Below are 15,712 nucleotides of genomic sequence, written 5' to 3'. Positions count from 1 at the left end.
AGAATTGGAAAGTAAATCATTTAAATAAGCTAGTACACAGATTTTTAAAAATCAAAAAAGTTCTGTAAAAGTGATAACCACAATGAGTAGCAAAAGGATGAATATGAAGATGTGAAAGAAGACAACAAAATCATAAAATGTGGGGGATGAGAGTAAGAAAATGTAGTTTTTTTTTTTTTTTTTTTCTAGAATGTGTTTGAGCCTATATGACTGGCAGTTAAAAGCAAGTAGATGTAGGAAGGTGTTAGCATACTAGAAAAACAGGGTAAACACCAATCAAAACCATACAATACATTCACAAAAAGCAAAATGAACAGAGTGAAAGCATAATACAAAAGAAAATCATCATCACAAAAGGAAAAAAAAATAGTATAAAACCAATAGGAAAACAAGGGTTAAAATGGCAAGATATGCAAAGCAATCAATTATTACCTTAAATGTCAATGGAGTAAATCCTTCAATTAAAAAACATAGTATGGCAGATTGAATTAAAAAAAATCAACGTCTATAAAACTGCCTAAAAGAAACCCACTTCAGGGCAAAGAACACAGATAGACTGAAAATGAGGGGATGGAAAAAGATTTCGTACAAACGTAACAAGAAAGTGGAGATCACAATAATTATATCAGAAAAAACAGACTTTAAAGCAAAGGCTATAAAGAAAAAGAAGAGCAGTGTATAATGGTACAAGGATCAATAAAAGAGGGTATTACACTCATCAGCCTATATGCACCCAATATAGGGGCACCCAAAACCACAAATACTAACAGACATAAAGGGAGAAACTGATGGGAATACAATAATAGTAGGGGACTTTAACACCCCACTCACATCAGTGGACAGATATTTGAGAACAAAAATAGTACAACAGAGATCCTAAAGGATACACATTACATCCAGAAAAAGAGTACACATACTTCTCAAGTGCACGTGAAACATTGTCTAGGATTAGCCATACCAGGGCACAAAAAAGTCTCAACAAATTTAAGAGTCTAGAAGTATTCAAGCATCTTTTCTGATCACAATGACATGCAACTAGAAACCACAGAAAAAGAAGCAAGCAAACAAGAAACAATTACATGCAGACTAAACTACATGCTACTTAAAAACCAATTAGTGGGAACGCGGGCCCCGGGGACGGCAGGAGGCGTCTGCGCGCCGAGGCTCCGGTGGGCCTCGTGGTGAGCTGGGGCCCAGTTCTCCCCGCGCAGAGAACCCGAGCCTCGGCCGGATTCCGAGGCAGCCCGTGGAGCGCCTGGTCCAGTCATGGCAGACTACTGGAAGTCACAACTAAAGAAATTCTGTGATTACTACAAGTGTTGGATCGCAGACAATAGGCCTTAACACCAACTTTAGGAAACCAAGATATGAAAAATAGAGGATGAATATTTGCTTTACGAAGTCACACTTTAAAGAGGAATTCACAGCAGTACTTTAGAGTAACTCAGCAAGTGCATTAGAGCATTGAATTTCACGAAAGAGGAAAGAATCATAAAGAAAATGTGGCGAAGAGGATCAGTGAGATTAAACAGAAAAGCCTGGATAAGGCGAAGGAGGAAGAAAAGGCATCAAAGGAGTTTGCGACAATGGAGGCAGCTGCCCTGAAAGCATACCAGGAGGATTTGAAGAGGCTCGGCCTAGAGTCAGAGATCTCAGAGCCAAGCGTATCACCAGTTACCAGCACTGTCCCACCCACCTCTGCATCAAATCAGCAGATAGAAAAGAAGAAAAAGAAAAAAGACCCTTCAAAGGCAGATGGGTAGAAGGCATAACCTCTGAGGGTCACTATTACTATTATGGTCTTATCACAAGAGGCAACAGGGAAGACTGTGTGGATAGAAGGGTTAAGTGAAGATGGCTATACCTATTATTATAATACTGAAACAGGGGAATCCAGATGGGAAAAACCTGATGATTTCATTCCACACTCCGGTGATCTGCCTTCTAGTAAAGTCAACGAAAAGTCACTTGGCACGCTAGAAGAGTCCAAATCATCAGATTCACATAGTGAGTCTGATGGCGAACAGGAAGCAGGAAAGGAGAAAAAAAAAGAAGAGATCCCAACAGAAACACAAAAGCTAATAATAAAGTTTAAGGAAAAAAAATAAAAATAGTAATAAAAGAACTGAACCAGAAACACAGAAAGAAAAAAATACCCAAGGGAAGAATTCATCAGGTCCAAGTGAAGAAAAACCCAAAGAAAAAAATACCCAAGGGAAGAATTCATCAGGTCCAAATGAAGAAAAACCCAAAGCTCATAAAAAACCAAACCCATATGGAGAATGGCAGGAAATTAAACCAGAAGTTGAGTCCCATGAGGAGGTAGATTTGGAACTTCCAAGCACTGAAAATGAATATGTGTCAATTTCGGAGGCTGATGCTGCTGGGGAACCCCAACTGGTTTTTAAAGAAAAAACAGTTACTCCTCTTGGAGTCGTGGCAGACGGAGTGGCCCCAGTCTTCAAAAAGAGAAGAATTGAAAATGGAAAGTCTAGAAATTTAAGGCAACGAGGTGATGATCAATAATTATAAGAAAACTTTTAATGTGTGCTTTTTGGACATAATGGAGATTGCACATCTTTCAAAGCTCCTCTGTGTTTGTTTTACATTATTTAAGTGATAAAAATTTAGACTTTGAATGTATTTTATGTGAATTTAAAATAAATCTTTTTTCATGTGAAAAAAAAACAACCAATTAGTTAATGATGAAATCAAAGAAGAAATTAAAAAATACCTTGAGACAAATGACAAAGCAGAACCATACAAAATCTGTGGGCTGCATGAAAAGCAGTCTTGGAAATTCATAGCAATTCAGGCCCTGAAGAGAAGCAAGAAAATTTGCAAATACACAACCTAACATACTACCTAAAAGAATTAGAAAAAACCAAAAGTCAGCAGAAGGAAGGAAATAATAAAGATCAGAGGGAAAATAAATAAAATAGAGATTTAAAAAAATAGAAAAAGCCAGTAATACTAAGAGCTGTTTCTTTGAAAGTGTAAACAAAATTGACAAACCTCTGGCCAGGCTCACCAGGAAGCAAAGAGAGAAAAACCTAAATAAACTAAGAAATAAAAGTGGAGAAATCACAACTGATACTGCAGGAAAAAATCACAAGAGAATACTATGAACAACTATACATCAACAGATTCAACTACTTAGAAGTAATGGACAATTTCTAGAAACACAGAGCCCACCAATACTGCAAGGAGGACTTGAACAGACCAATCAGTAGAAGTGAAGTAAACTTGGTAATAAAACAAAACAAAAAACTTTTTACAAACAAAAGTCCAGGTTGAAATGGCTTCACAGGTATATTCAAATATATATTAAAAAAAAATAACTTATACCAGTTCTTCCCAAACTCTCCCAGAAGATTGGTGAGGAGGGAAGAAGACATTCTATGAAGAAACCAATCACCCTGATAGCAAAACCAGACAAACACACTACCAAAAAAATTACAGGCAAGTATCTTTGGTGAATATAGATGCAAACATTCCCAACAAACAAACAGAAACCCAAATCCAGCAACAAATAAAAAATGTTCATGCACCGTGACCAAGTTGAGTTCTTCCCAGGGTCAAAAGGATGGTTCAATATATGAAAATCAATCAATGTGATATGCCACATCAACAAAAATAAAGACAAAAACCACTTGATCATCTCAATAGATGCAGAAAAATCTGTGGTAAAATTTAACATCCATCATTCATGGTAAAATAAACAAACAAAAAACCTTTACAAAAGTCAGTACAGAGGGAACATATCTCAACATAATAAAAAGTATTCATTAGAAACCCACAGTCATTATAATAGCCACAAAAAGGTGAAAGCCTTCTTGCTAAAACATGGAACAAGGGAAGGATGCCCACTCACCACTTCTCTTCAGCATAGTATTAGAAATCCTAGCCATAACAGTCCAACAGGATAAAGAAAGAAAAGGTATTCAAGTTGGTAGGGAAGAGATTTAAAACTGTTCATGTGCAGACGACATGATACTATGTGTATAGAAAACCCTAAAGACTCCACTCAAAAACTTCTAGAACTGATAAACTCAGCAAGGTAGCAGGATACAAGATTAACATAGACAAATCGATTGCATTTCTTTAGACTAACGATGAAATAGAGAATGTAAACAAACAATCCCATTTTTAAAAACACATCAAAAAATAAAATACTTAGGAATAAATCTCACCAAGGAGTTGGAAAACTTACATACTGAGAATTACATAATTACATAATAAAGGAAACTGAAGATTTGAAAGAAAACTGAAGTTGAAAGAAATGGAAAGCCATCCCATGCCGTTTAATATTGTTAAAATGGCTATACTAACCAAGGCAATCTACAGATTTAATGCAATCTCTATGAAATTACCCATGACATTTTTCACAGACTTAGAGCAAATAATCATAAAATTTATATGGAACCATGAAAGACCCCAAATTGCCAAAGCAATCCTGAGGCTAAAGAACAAAGCATGAGGCATAACCCTCCCAGACTTCAGACAATGCTACAAAGCTGCAGTAATCAAAACAGCATGGTACTGGCACACAAACAGACCAGTGGACAGAATAGAGAACCCAGAAATAAACCTGCACACCTATGGAAAATTAATCTTCAACAAAGGAGGCAAAAATGTCAAATGGGGAAAGGATGGTCTCTTCAGCAAGCAGTGTGGAAAAGTTGGACAGCTGCATGTAAATCAGTGAAGTTAGAACACCCCCTCATACAATGCATGCACCGTCACTAAGTCATGTCCAACTTTTTGCAGCCCCATAGATTGTGACCTATCAGGCTCCTCTGTCCATGGCAAGAATAACAGAGTGGGTTGCCATTTCCCCCTCCAGGGGGTCTTCCTGACCCAGGGATTGAACCCACATCTCTTGTGTCTCCTAAGTTGTCAGACAGGTTCTTTACCACTGAGCCACCTGAGAAGCCGACCATACACAAAAATAAACTCAAAATGGCTTAAAGGCTTAAACATAAGACATGATACCATAAAACTCCCTGAAGAAAACACAGGCAAAATATTCTTGAACATAAATCATACTAATGTTTTCTTAAGTCAGTCTCCCAAGGCAATAGAAATAAAAGCAAAAATAAATAAATGGGACCAAATCAAACTTATAAACTTTTCACAGCAAAGGAAATCACAAACAGATGAAAAGACAACCTATGGGCTGGGAGAAAATACTTCCAAATGATGCAACCAACAAGGACTTAATTTCCAAAATACACAAATGGCTCATACAATTCAAAACCAAACAACAACCTCATTGAAAAATGGGCAAAAGACCTAAGTAGACATTTCTCCAAAAAAGAAATACAAATAGTCAAAATAAACATGAATGGTCATCATCGTTAATAGAGAAATGCAAATCAAAACAATGGTGAGGTATCACCTCACATCAGTCAGAATGGTTATCATTAAGAAATCTACAAACAGTAAATGCTGGAGAGGATGTGAAGAAAAGGCAGCCTTCCTACACTGTTGGTGGAAATGTAAATTGTTGTAGCCACTATGGAAAATAGTATGAAGTTTCCTCAGAAAACCAAAAATAGAGTTGCCATATGATCCAGCAATGGCACTCCTGGGCATATATCCAGACAAAACTATAATTCGAAAAGATACATGCATGCTCAATGTTTACAGCAGCACTAATTACAAAAACCAAAATGTGGAAGCAGCCTACATGCCCACTGACAGGGGGGTGAACAGAGAAGACATGGTGCACACATAGAGTGTAATAGTTCAGTTCAGTGGCTGGGTCGTGTCCCACTTTGCAGCCCCATGCTGCAGCACGCCAGGCCTCTCTGTCCATCACCAGTTCCCAGGGACTACTCACTCTCATGTCCATGAGCCAGTGATGCCATCCAACCATCTCATCCTCTCTTGTCTCCTTCTCCTCCTGTCCTCAATCTTTCCCAGCATCAGGGTCTTTTCAAATGAGTCAGCTCTTCCCATCACGTGGCCAAAGTATTGGAGTTTCAGCATCAGCATCAGTCCTTCCAATGAATATTCAGGACTGATTTCCTTCAGGATGGACTGGTTGGATCTCCTTGCAGTCCAAGGGACTCTCAACAGACTTCTCCAACACCACAGTTCAAAAGCATCAATTCTTCAGCACTCGGCTTTCTTTATAGTCCAACTCTCTCATCCACATGGCTACTGGAAAAACCATAGCTTTGACTAGATGGACCTCTGTTGGCAAAGTAATGTCTCTGTTTTTTAACATGATGTCTAGGTTGGTCATGGTTTGCTTTCAAGGAGTCTTTTAATTTCATAGCTGCAGTCACCAACTGCAATGATTTTGGAGCCCAGAAAAATAAAGTCTCACCATTTCCATTGTTTTCCAATCTGTTTGCCATGAAGTGGTGGGACTGGATGCCATGATCTTAGTTTTCTGAATGCTGAGTTTTAGGCGAACGATTTTATTTTCCCCTTTAATTTGCATCAAGAGGCTCTTTAGTTCTTTGCTTTCTGCCCTAAGGGTGATGTCATCTGCATATCTGAGGTTATTGATATTTCTCCCGGCAGTCTAGATTCCAGCCTGTGTTTCATCCAGCCCAGCGTTTCTCATAATATACTCTGCATATAAGTTAAATAAGCAGGGTGAAAATATACAGTGTTGACGTACTCCTTTTCCTATTTGGAACCAGTCTGTTTTTCCATGTCCAGTTCTAACTGTTGCTTCCTAGCCTGTATACACATTTCTCAGGAGACAGGTAAGGTGGTCTGGTATTCCCATCTCTTGAAGAATTCTCCACAACTTGTTGTGATCCACACAGTCAAAGGCTTTTGCATAGTCAATAAAGCAGAAATAAGTGTTTTTTCCTGGAACTCTCTTGCTTTTCCAATGATCCAGCGGATATTGGGAATTTGATCTCTGGTTCCTCTGACTTTTCTAAAACCAGCTTGAACATCTGGAAGGTCACGGTTCATATATTGTTGAAGCCTATCTTGGAGAATTTTGAGCATTACTTTACTAGCATGTGAGATGAGTGCAATTGTGCAGTAGTTTGAGCATTCTTTGACATTGCCTTTCTTTGGGATTGGAATGAAATTTGACCTTTTCCAGACCTGTGGCCACTGCTGAGGTTTCCAAATTTGCTGGCATATTGAGTTCAGCACTTTCACAGCATCATCATTTAGGATTTGAAATGGATCAACTGGAATTCCATCACCTCCACTAGCTTTGTTTGTAGTGATGCTTCCTAAGGCCCACTCGACTTCACATTCCAGGATGTCTGGCTCTAGGTGAGTGATCACACCATTGTGATTATCTGGGTTGTGAAGATCTTTTTTGTACAGTTCTTCTGTGTATTCTTACCACCTCTTCTTAATATCTTCTGCTTCTGTTAGTTCCACACCATTTCTGTCCTTTATTGAACCCATCTTTGCATGAAATGTTCCCTTGGTATCTGTAATTTTCTTAAAGAGATCTCTAGTCTTTCCCATTCTATTGTTTTCCTTTATTTCTTTGCATTGATCACCGAGGAAGGCTTTCTTCTCTCTCCTTGCTATTCTTCGAAACTTTGCATTCAAATGGTTATGTCTTTCCTTTTCTCCTTTGCTTTTTGCTTCTCTTCTTTTCACATCTATTTGTAAGGCCTCCTCAGACAGCCATTTTGCTCTTTTGCATTTCTTTTTCTTGGAGATGGTCTTGCTCCCTGTCTCCTGTACAATGTCACGAACCACTGTCCATAGTTCTTCAGGCACTCTGTCTATCAGAACTAGTCCCTTAAATCTATTTGTTACTTCCACTGTATCATTGTAAGGGATTTGATTTAGGTCATACCTGAATGGTCTAGTGGTTTTCCCCACTTTCTTCAATTTAAGTGTGAATTTGGCAATAAGGGATTCATGATCTGAGCCACAGTCAGCTCCCAGTCTCATTTTTGCTGACTGTATAGAGATTCTTTATCTTTGCCTGCAAAGAATATAGTCAATCTGATTTCGGCTGCGTGGCGCTGGAGCAGCCGAGAGGAGACATCCCATGTCCAAGGTCAGGAGCGGTGGCCAAGAGCAGATACCTCACGTCCAAGGTCAGGAGTGGTGGCTGCACTTTGCTGGACCAGTCATGTGGAGATACCCCACATCCAAGGTCAGAGAACCCCCTGTAAGACGGTAGGTGCTGGAGAGCTGTGAGGAGATACCCCACGTCCAAGGGCAAAGGAGAAGCCCCAGCAAGACGGTAGGAGGGGTGAATTCACATTTAGAATCAAACCCCATTCCCACCAGAGATGCTGAGAGGGCTCAAACAAACCTTCTGCACACCAGGACCCACGGACCCCATAGAGACTGAGACAGAACTGTGTTTGAGCGTCTCCTGTGGGGGTATGGGTCAGCTGTGATCTGCTGCAGGGACAGGGGTTCTGGGTGCAGCAGACTTGGGTTAGGTATAAGCCCTCTTGGAGGAGGTCACCATTAACCCCACCCTAGAGCTGCCAGAACTTACACAGAACTGGGAAATAGACTCTCGGAGGGCACAACAGAACCTTGTGCACCAGGACCCAGGAGAAGGGAGCAGTGACCCCACAGGAGACTGTCCTGGACTTGCCTGTGGGGGTCTGGGAGTCTCCGGCAGAGGTGTGGGTTGGCGGCGGCCTGCTTCAGGGCTGGGGACACTGGAGCAGTGCATGCCTGGGACATTTTGAGGGAGGTCACCATTATCTTCATTACCTCCACCATAGTTTGGCCCAGGTAAATAGCGGGGAACACAGCTCCACCCATCAACATAAAATTGGATTAAAGACTTACTGAGCATGGCCCTGCCCATCAGAACAAGACCCAGTTTCCCCCTCAGTCAGTCTGTCCCATCAGGAAGTTTCCTTAAGCCTCTTGTCCTTCTCCATCAGAGGGCAGACAGACTGAAAACCACAATCACATGCTCACAACCCTGAGCTTATGAGGCAGATGACTGGAGCTTGCTGGAAATCCAGCAGGAGATGCAGGAGATGATGCAGAAGCAGGACCAGGCTCTAAGCAATCTGGAGAGCATCCCTGGAGGGTGTAATGCCTTCTGCCACATGCACACGGACATCAAAGAGCCCACGTTTACAGCTGCCCAGAAATAGTTTGGCAGAATCCCTTTTCTTTCCTGGCTGGGAACTCGGACAGCTCATCCTCCCAGCCTCTGCGGACTGAGAAACGAGAGCTGCTCCCTAACCCCTGGAGCACCTCGACCCCCACCTGCCAGGCCCCTGGGTCTGGTGGGGAGGTCACTGGGTGCCTGAGGACCATCTAGGTACCCCCAGCAGTCTCCAGCCCCTTTGAGATCAATGCAGCTAGCCTGGCAGAAAGCGAAGAAGAGCTAAAGAACCTCTTGATGACAGTGAAAGAGGAGAGTGAGAAAGTAGGCTTTACACTTGACATTCAGAAAACTAAGATCATGGCATCCAGTCCCATCACTAAATGGCAAATAGATGGGGAAACAATGGAAACAGTGACAGACTATATTTTTGGGGTGTCCAAAATCATTGCAGATGGTGACTGCAGCCATGAAATTAAAAGACCCTTGCTCCTTGGAAGAAAAGTTATGACCAACCTAGATAGCATATTAAAAATCAGAGATATTGCTTTGCTAACAAACGTCTGTCTAGTCAAAGGTATAGTTTTTCCAGTAGTCATGTATGGATGTGAGAGTTGGACTATAAAGAAAGCTGAGAATTGATGCTTTTGAACTGTGGTATTGCAGAAGACTGTTGAGAGTCCCTTGGACTGCAAGGAGATCCAACCAGTCCATCCTAAAGGAAATCAGTCCTGAATATTCATTGGAAGGACTGATGCTGAAGCTAAAACTCCAATACTTTGGCCACCTGATGAGAAGAACGGACTCATTTGAAAAGACCCTGATGCTGGGAAAGATTGAAGGCAGGAGGAGAAGGGGATGACAGAGGATGAGATAGTTGGATGGCATCACCTATTCAATGTACATGAGTTTGAGTAAGCTCCAGGAGTTGATGGATTGGGAAGGCTGGCATGCTCTAGTCCATGAGGTCGCAAAGATTCGGACATGACTGAGCAATTGAACTGAACTGAGCCTGGAATCAGAGATGTTCAACAGCCTGGAAATGCAGGCCCTTCACCAGCAGATCTCTGAGAACCCCCAACTGATGCAGAACATGTGCAGCATGATGAAAATGCTTGCTCAGAACCCTGACTTTGGTGAATGTGCCACTCTTCACAGGGAACCCCTAGCTTCAGGAGCAGCTCTGCCTGCAGCTCCCAGTCTTCCTGCAGCAGCTGCAAAATCCAGAGTTGTTCTCCAGTCTGACCAATCCCCGAGCCTTGCAGGCACAGCTGCACATCCGGCAGGGACTTCAGACCTTGCAGACTGAAGCCCCCAGGCTGGTACCCAGCCTTGGCTCTTCTGGGATGGTCTGGACCTCAGCATGCTTGGCAGGTAACAACGCGGGATCTCACATTCTCTCCAACAGGTGCCTCCAGTGCTCAGCAGCAGCTCATGCAGTGGATGATCCAGCTTTTGGCCGGAAGTGGAAGTTCACAGGTGCAAACTCAAGAAGTGAGATTTCAGCAGCAGCTGGAGCAGCTCAACTCCATGGGATTCATGAAAGGCCAGACTGCAGGCCCTGATAGCCACAGGAGGGGACATCAAAGCAGATATCAGGAGATCCTGGGTTCTCAGTTATCGTAACCTCTCAGCCCTGGTCCTCCTGCCCCTCCTTTCCCTCGATGCCAGTGTTTGGTTTCTCTATCAAGGAGACCCTCTGTGGGTCATCCCTTCTGTTATGTCTTTATCCCTTGTCCTCTCCAGACAGCAGGGTGACTTTAGAGGTGTGGGCCTCAGCCCCATAACTCTCAGAATTCTGGTTTTACTTCTCCACCTCTTATAGAACTTTTTCTCCTGGCCCTGCTTGCAACAGAGCTATTTGTGCAGTTTTTATTGATTGGCGCCACCTCCTTGCCCCACAACCATCTTTTTGCAACCTTCAGACTTCTCAGTAGCAGTGCAGAGTTGAAGGAGAAACCCATTCTCTGGTTTATTGGAACAGGGTCTTCCATCTCTACCACTAGAGTTTTGCTTGTCTCATGTTTAGTTTTGGTAAGTCTTCCTTATTTTGCTTCCCCATCCCCTCCCATGTCTAGCCCACCCAATACTAGACTTCCACACTCTGAAGGCGGGGCAGCTGAGGCAGGCTGTGCTTTTCCTCCTCACTCCCTGTCCTCACTTTCACAGAGTTTACTGGGACTTGCAGGGGAAGGAAGATGCCTGTTTTCTCTGTCCAAAGGGAGAGGTGAAACAGCACTCTGGAGCAGATTTTAACAAGCCCTGGACCAGCCTGGCTAGGGGAGGAGGGAATGAGACTTTCTAGAGGAAGGGAATGGGGGAAACAGCCTGAGTTGAGGACTTGGAATTGACAGGGAGTGGAACACTAATAGTTCTTTTAGGCCAGAGAGTCCAGGCTCTGGCCTGGCAAAGGAGACTTAGAGATGTTAATGGAATTTGAGTTGAAGAAAAGCGTTCAGTGGAGCTAAACAGTATGGCTCACAGGGAATTATATTGGTTCTGTTTCCTCAAACATATGCTTTAATACATACACACACATTTCCATGAACCCAGGACCTGCCCCCATCTCCAAGTACCACTGATTTAATCCCTGCTGAAAAGATATGAAGAGGATTAGAGTCTGTCTCTGCAGTGACTGTGTGTGTCTGTGGGGAGGGGGGGGGGGTGCGCCATGCACAGCACACATGTGCATGTGAGTTGAGTGGGCGGGGGGATACCTTGTTGATTTCTGGTTTAGAGTTTTCTCCCACCAGACAGAAGTAGACAGAGGGGTCAGTCTAGGTCAGGAATACATACAGCCTAGGGAGCTCAGTCTCTGGGCCTCTGGGCACTGGGTAACCCAAGGATAGTGTGGGTACCCCTTCTGAAGCTGTCAGAGCTGTGACTGGCACCCTTTTAACTCTTCCCCTCATTGCTTTTTGGGAATAGTCAGGGAGGAGTCTTTCTGTCTAGAACCCCTGGCCTTTGGCATCTTGGCTTCTGCCCTTGAGCTTTTGCTGTTTCCCTCTAGGCCAGAAGGTTCTATCTGAGGATGGAAAGGAGAGTGCCACAATGATGCCTTTGATCTGGAATTGGATTTTAGTGGCACACAGAGAAGGCTCAGATCACCTCCTCTCTCTGCTTCTTAGTCTGCTTGGAGTACCCATTACTGAGAACATGGAGGCAATATTGAATTTTCTTCAAGTGGGAAAAGGTCCCAAGCAATCCAGAGAGGATGTCTGTGTGGTTTTCCCTCCCTACCTCCCCCAACTCCCACACTGGCCTTTGTAAATAAATAGTGTGATCTTTGCTGTGAAAAAAAGAAAAGAAGGAAACAATAGCAAAGATCAATGAAAATAAGACCTGGTTCTTTGAGAAGATTAAAAAAAAAAAAAAATGGAAAAATCACTAGCCAGACTCAACAAGAAGAAAAGGGAGAAGGTTGAAATCAATAAAATTAGAAATGAAAAAGGAGAAATTACAACAGGCAACACAGAAATACAAAGGCTTATAAGAGATTACTACAAACAACTATATGCCAATAAAATGGACAACCTGGAATAAATGGACAAATTCTTAGAAAATTATAACCTTCCAAGACTGAACCAGGACGAAAGAGAAAATATTAAGAGATCAATCACAAGCACGGAAATCAAAACCTTAATAAAAAATCTTCCTAAAACAAACAAACAAAAAAACCCCACAGGGACACAGATGAATTCTACCAAAGTTTAAGAAAAGCTGGCACCTATCCTGCTCAAACTCTTGACTCTGAAAGAGTCTTACAGACTAAGGAAAACTCCCAAATTCATACCACAACCAGAAAAAGAAAATTACAGGCCAATATCACTGATGTACATAGATGCAAAAATCCTCAACAAAATTCTAGCAAACAGAATCCAATAACACATCAAAAGGGTCTTACATCATGATCAAATGGGCTTTATTCCAAGCATGCAAGGATTCCTCAATATATGCAAATCAGTCTATGTGATTACACCATATTAACAAATTGAAAGCTAAAACCCATATGATCATCTCAATAGATGCAGAGAAAGATTTTGACAAAATTCAACACCCATTTATAATAAAAACCTCTGCAGAAAGTAGACATGAAAGGAACCCACCTCAACATAATAAAAGGCATCTATGACAAACCCACAGCAAACATTATTCTCAATGGTGAAAAACTGAAAGCATTTTCTCTAAGGTCAGGAACAAGACAAGGGTGTTCACTCTCATCACTATTATTCAATATAATTTTGGAAGTCCTGGCCACATCAGTCAGAGAAGAAAAAGAAAAGAAATCCAGATTGGAAAAGAAGAAGTAAAACTCTCACTGTTTGCAGGTAACAACACTATGCATAGAAAATCCTAAAGATACCACCAGAAAATTACTAGAGCTAATCAAAGAGTATAGTAAAGTTACAGAATATAAAATTAATACACAGAAATCCTTTGCTTTCCTATACACTAACAGTGAAAATCAGAAAGAGAAATTACGGAAACAATCCTATTGATCCCTGCAATAGAAAGAATAAAATACCTAGGAAGAAACCCACGTAAAGGGACAGAAGACCTGTATGCAGAAGACACTGATGAAAGAAATCAAAGATGACCCAGCTGGAGAGATGTATCATATTCTCGGATTGGAAGAATCAATATTGTGAAAATGACTATATTACCCAAAACAATCTATAGATTCAATGCAATCCTTATTAAACTGTCAATGGTATTTTTCACAGAACTTGAACAAAAAAATTCACAATTTGTATGGAAACACAAGAGACTCTGAATAGCCAAAGCAATCTTGAGAAAGAAAAATGGAGCTGGAGGAATCAACATTCCTAACTTTAGACTATACTACAAAGCTACGGTCATCAAGACTGTGTGGAACTAGCACAAAATTAGAAATGTAGACCAATGAAACAAGATAGGAGCCCCAGAGATGAACCCATGCACTTATGGGCAGCTTATCTTTGACAAACAAGGCGAGAATATACAATGGAGAAAAGTCAGTCTCTTCAATAAGTAGCACTTGAAAAACTGGACAGCTTTGTGTAAAAGAATGAAATTAAAACACTTCCTAACACCATACACAAAAATAAACTTAAAATGGATTAAGCACTTCAGTGTAAGGCCAGAAACTATAAAGTTCTTAGAGGAGAACATAAGCAGTGTATTCTTTGACATAAATCACAGCAAAATCCTCTTTGACCCACTTCCTAGAGTAATGGAAATAAAAGCAAAAATAAACAAATGTGACCTAATTAACTTAAAAGCTTTTGCATAGCAGAGGAAACAATAAACAAGATGAAAAGACAACTCTCAGAATGAGAGAAAATAACTTCAAATGAAACAACTGACAAAGCATTACTCTCCAAAATTCATAAGCATCTCATACGGCTCAATATCAGAAAGAAAAAAGAAAACTGCCCAATCAAAAAATAGGCAGAGGACCTAAACAGACATTTCTCCAAAGAAGACATACAGATGGCCAATGAACACTTGGAGAGATGCTCAACATCACTAATTATTAGAGAAATGCAAATCAAAATTGCAGTGAGGTATCATCTCACACCAGTCGGAATGACCATCATCGAAAAACCTACAACCAATAAATGCTGGAGAGGATGTGGAGAAAAGGGAATTTTTCTGCACTGTTGATAGGAATGTAAACTGTTACAGCCATAAGGAGAACAGTATGGAAATTCTTTTAAAAAACTAGCGATAAATCTACTATATGACCCAGCAGTCCCACAACTGGGCAGGTACCCTGAGAAAGCCAGAATTCGAAAAGAAAGATGTACCCAAATGTTCATTGCAGGACTGCTTACAATAGCCAGGGCATGGAAGCAACCTAGATGTCCATCTATAGATGAATGGATAAAGCAAATGTAGTACATAATACAATGAAATATTACTCAGCCATAAAAAAAGAATGAATTTGAATCGTTCTAGTGAGGTGATGAAACTAGAGCCTGTTATAGAGTGTGAAGTAAGTCAAAAAGAGAAAAACAAATATCATATATTAACGCATATATGGGGGCTTCCCAGGTGGTGCTAGTGGCAAACAACCCACCTTTGGCAAAGAACCCAACATGCCAATGCAGGAGACATAGGAGACACGGGTTCAATCCCTGGGTCAGGAAGATCCCCTGGAAGAGGGGACGGCAATCCACTCCAGTATTCTTGCCTGGGAAATCCCATGGACAGAGGAACCTGGCAGGCTGCAGTCCCTGGGGTCACACAGAGTCAGACACAACTGAAGCAACTTAGCTTGTGAGCATGAACACGAATATATGGAATCTGGAAAAATGGTATTGATGAAACTATTTGCAGGGAAGGAATGGAGACACAGATGTAGAGAATGAACTTGTGGATGCAGTTGGGGAAGGAGTGCATGGGACGAATGGAGAAAACAGCATCAACATATATATACTGTCATGTGTAAAATAGATAGCTGGTGAGAAGCTGCTATATAACACAGGGAGCCAAGCCTGACGCTCTCTGATGATGGAGAGGGGTGGGGTAAGGGGAGGCTCAAGAGGCTCAAGAGGGAGAGGATATGTGTTTAGTTATGGTTGATTCACACTGCTGTATAGAAGAAACCCACACAGCTCTGTAAAGCAATTTTCCCCAGTTAAAATTAAATTAAAAAAATATACTACTAAAAAAAAAGAGAGAAACAGTATGTATCTC

At 41.4% G+C, this 15,712-nt stretch overlaps 2 pseudogenes; both read left to right on the top strand.

Moving 5' to 3' along the window:
* The first annotated feature begins 1,153 nt into the window (after positions 1–1,153).
* Positions 1,154–2,605, top strand: LOC136151489 (WW domain-binding protein 4-like; annotated as a pseudogene).
* Positions 2,606–7,996: 5,391 nt separating this feature from the next.
* Positions 7,997–10,657, top strand: LOC136151833 (ubiquilin-4-like; annotated as a pseudogene).
* The last annotated feature ends 5,055 nt before the right edge of the window (positions 10,658–15,712 follow it).

Source organism: Muntiacus reevesi, chromosome 20 (genome assembly GCF_963930625.1).
Source record: "Muntiacus reevesi chromosome 20, mMunRee1.1, whole genome shotgun sequence".
Lineage (NCBI taxonomy): Eukaryota > Metazoa > Chordata > Mammalia > Artiodactyla > Cervidae > Muntiacus > Muntiacus reevesi.
Note: the sequence above shows the minus strand (reverse complement) of the source record. Positions and strands in the feature narration are given on the sequence as shown.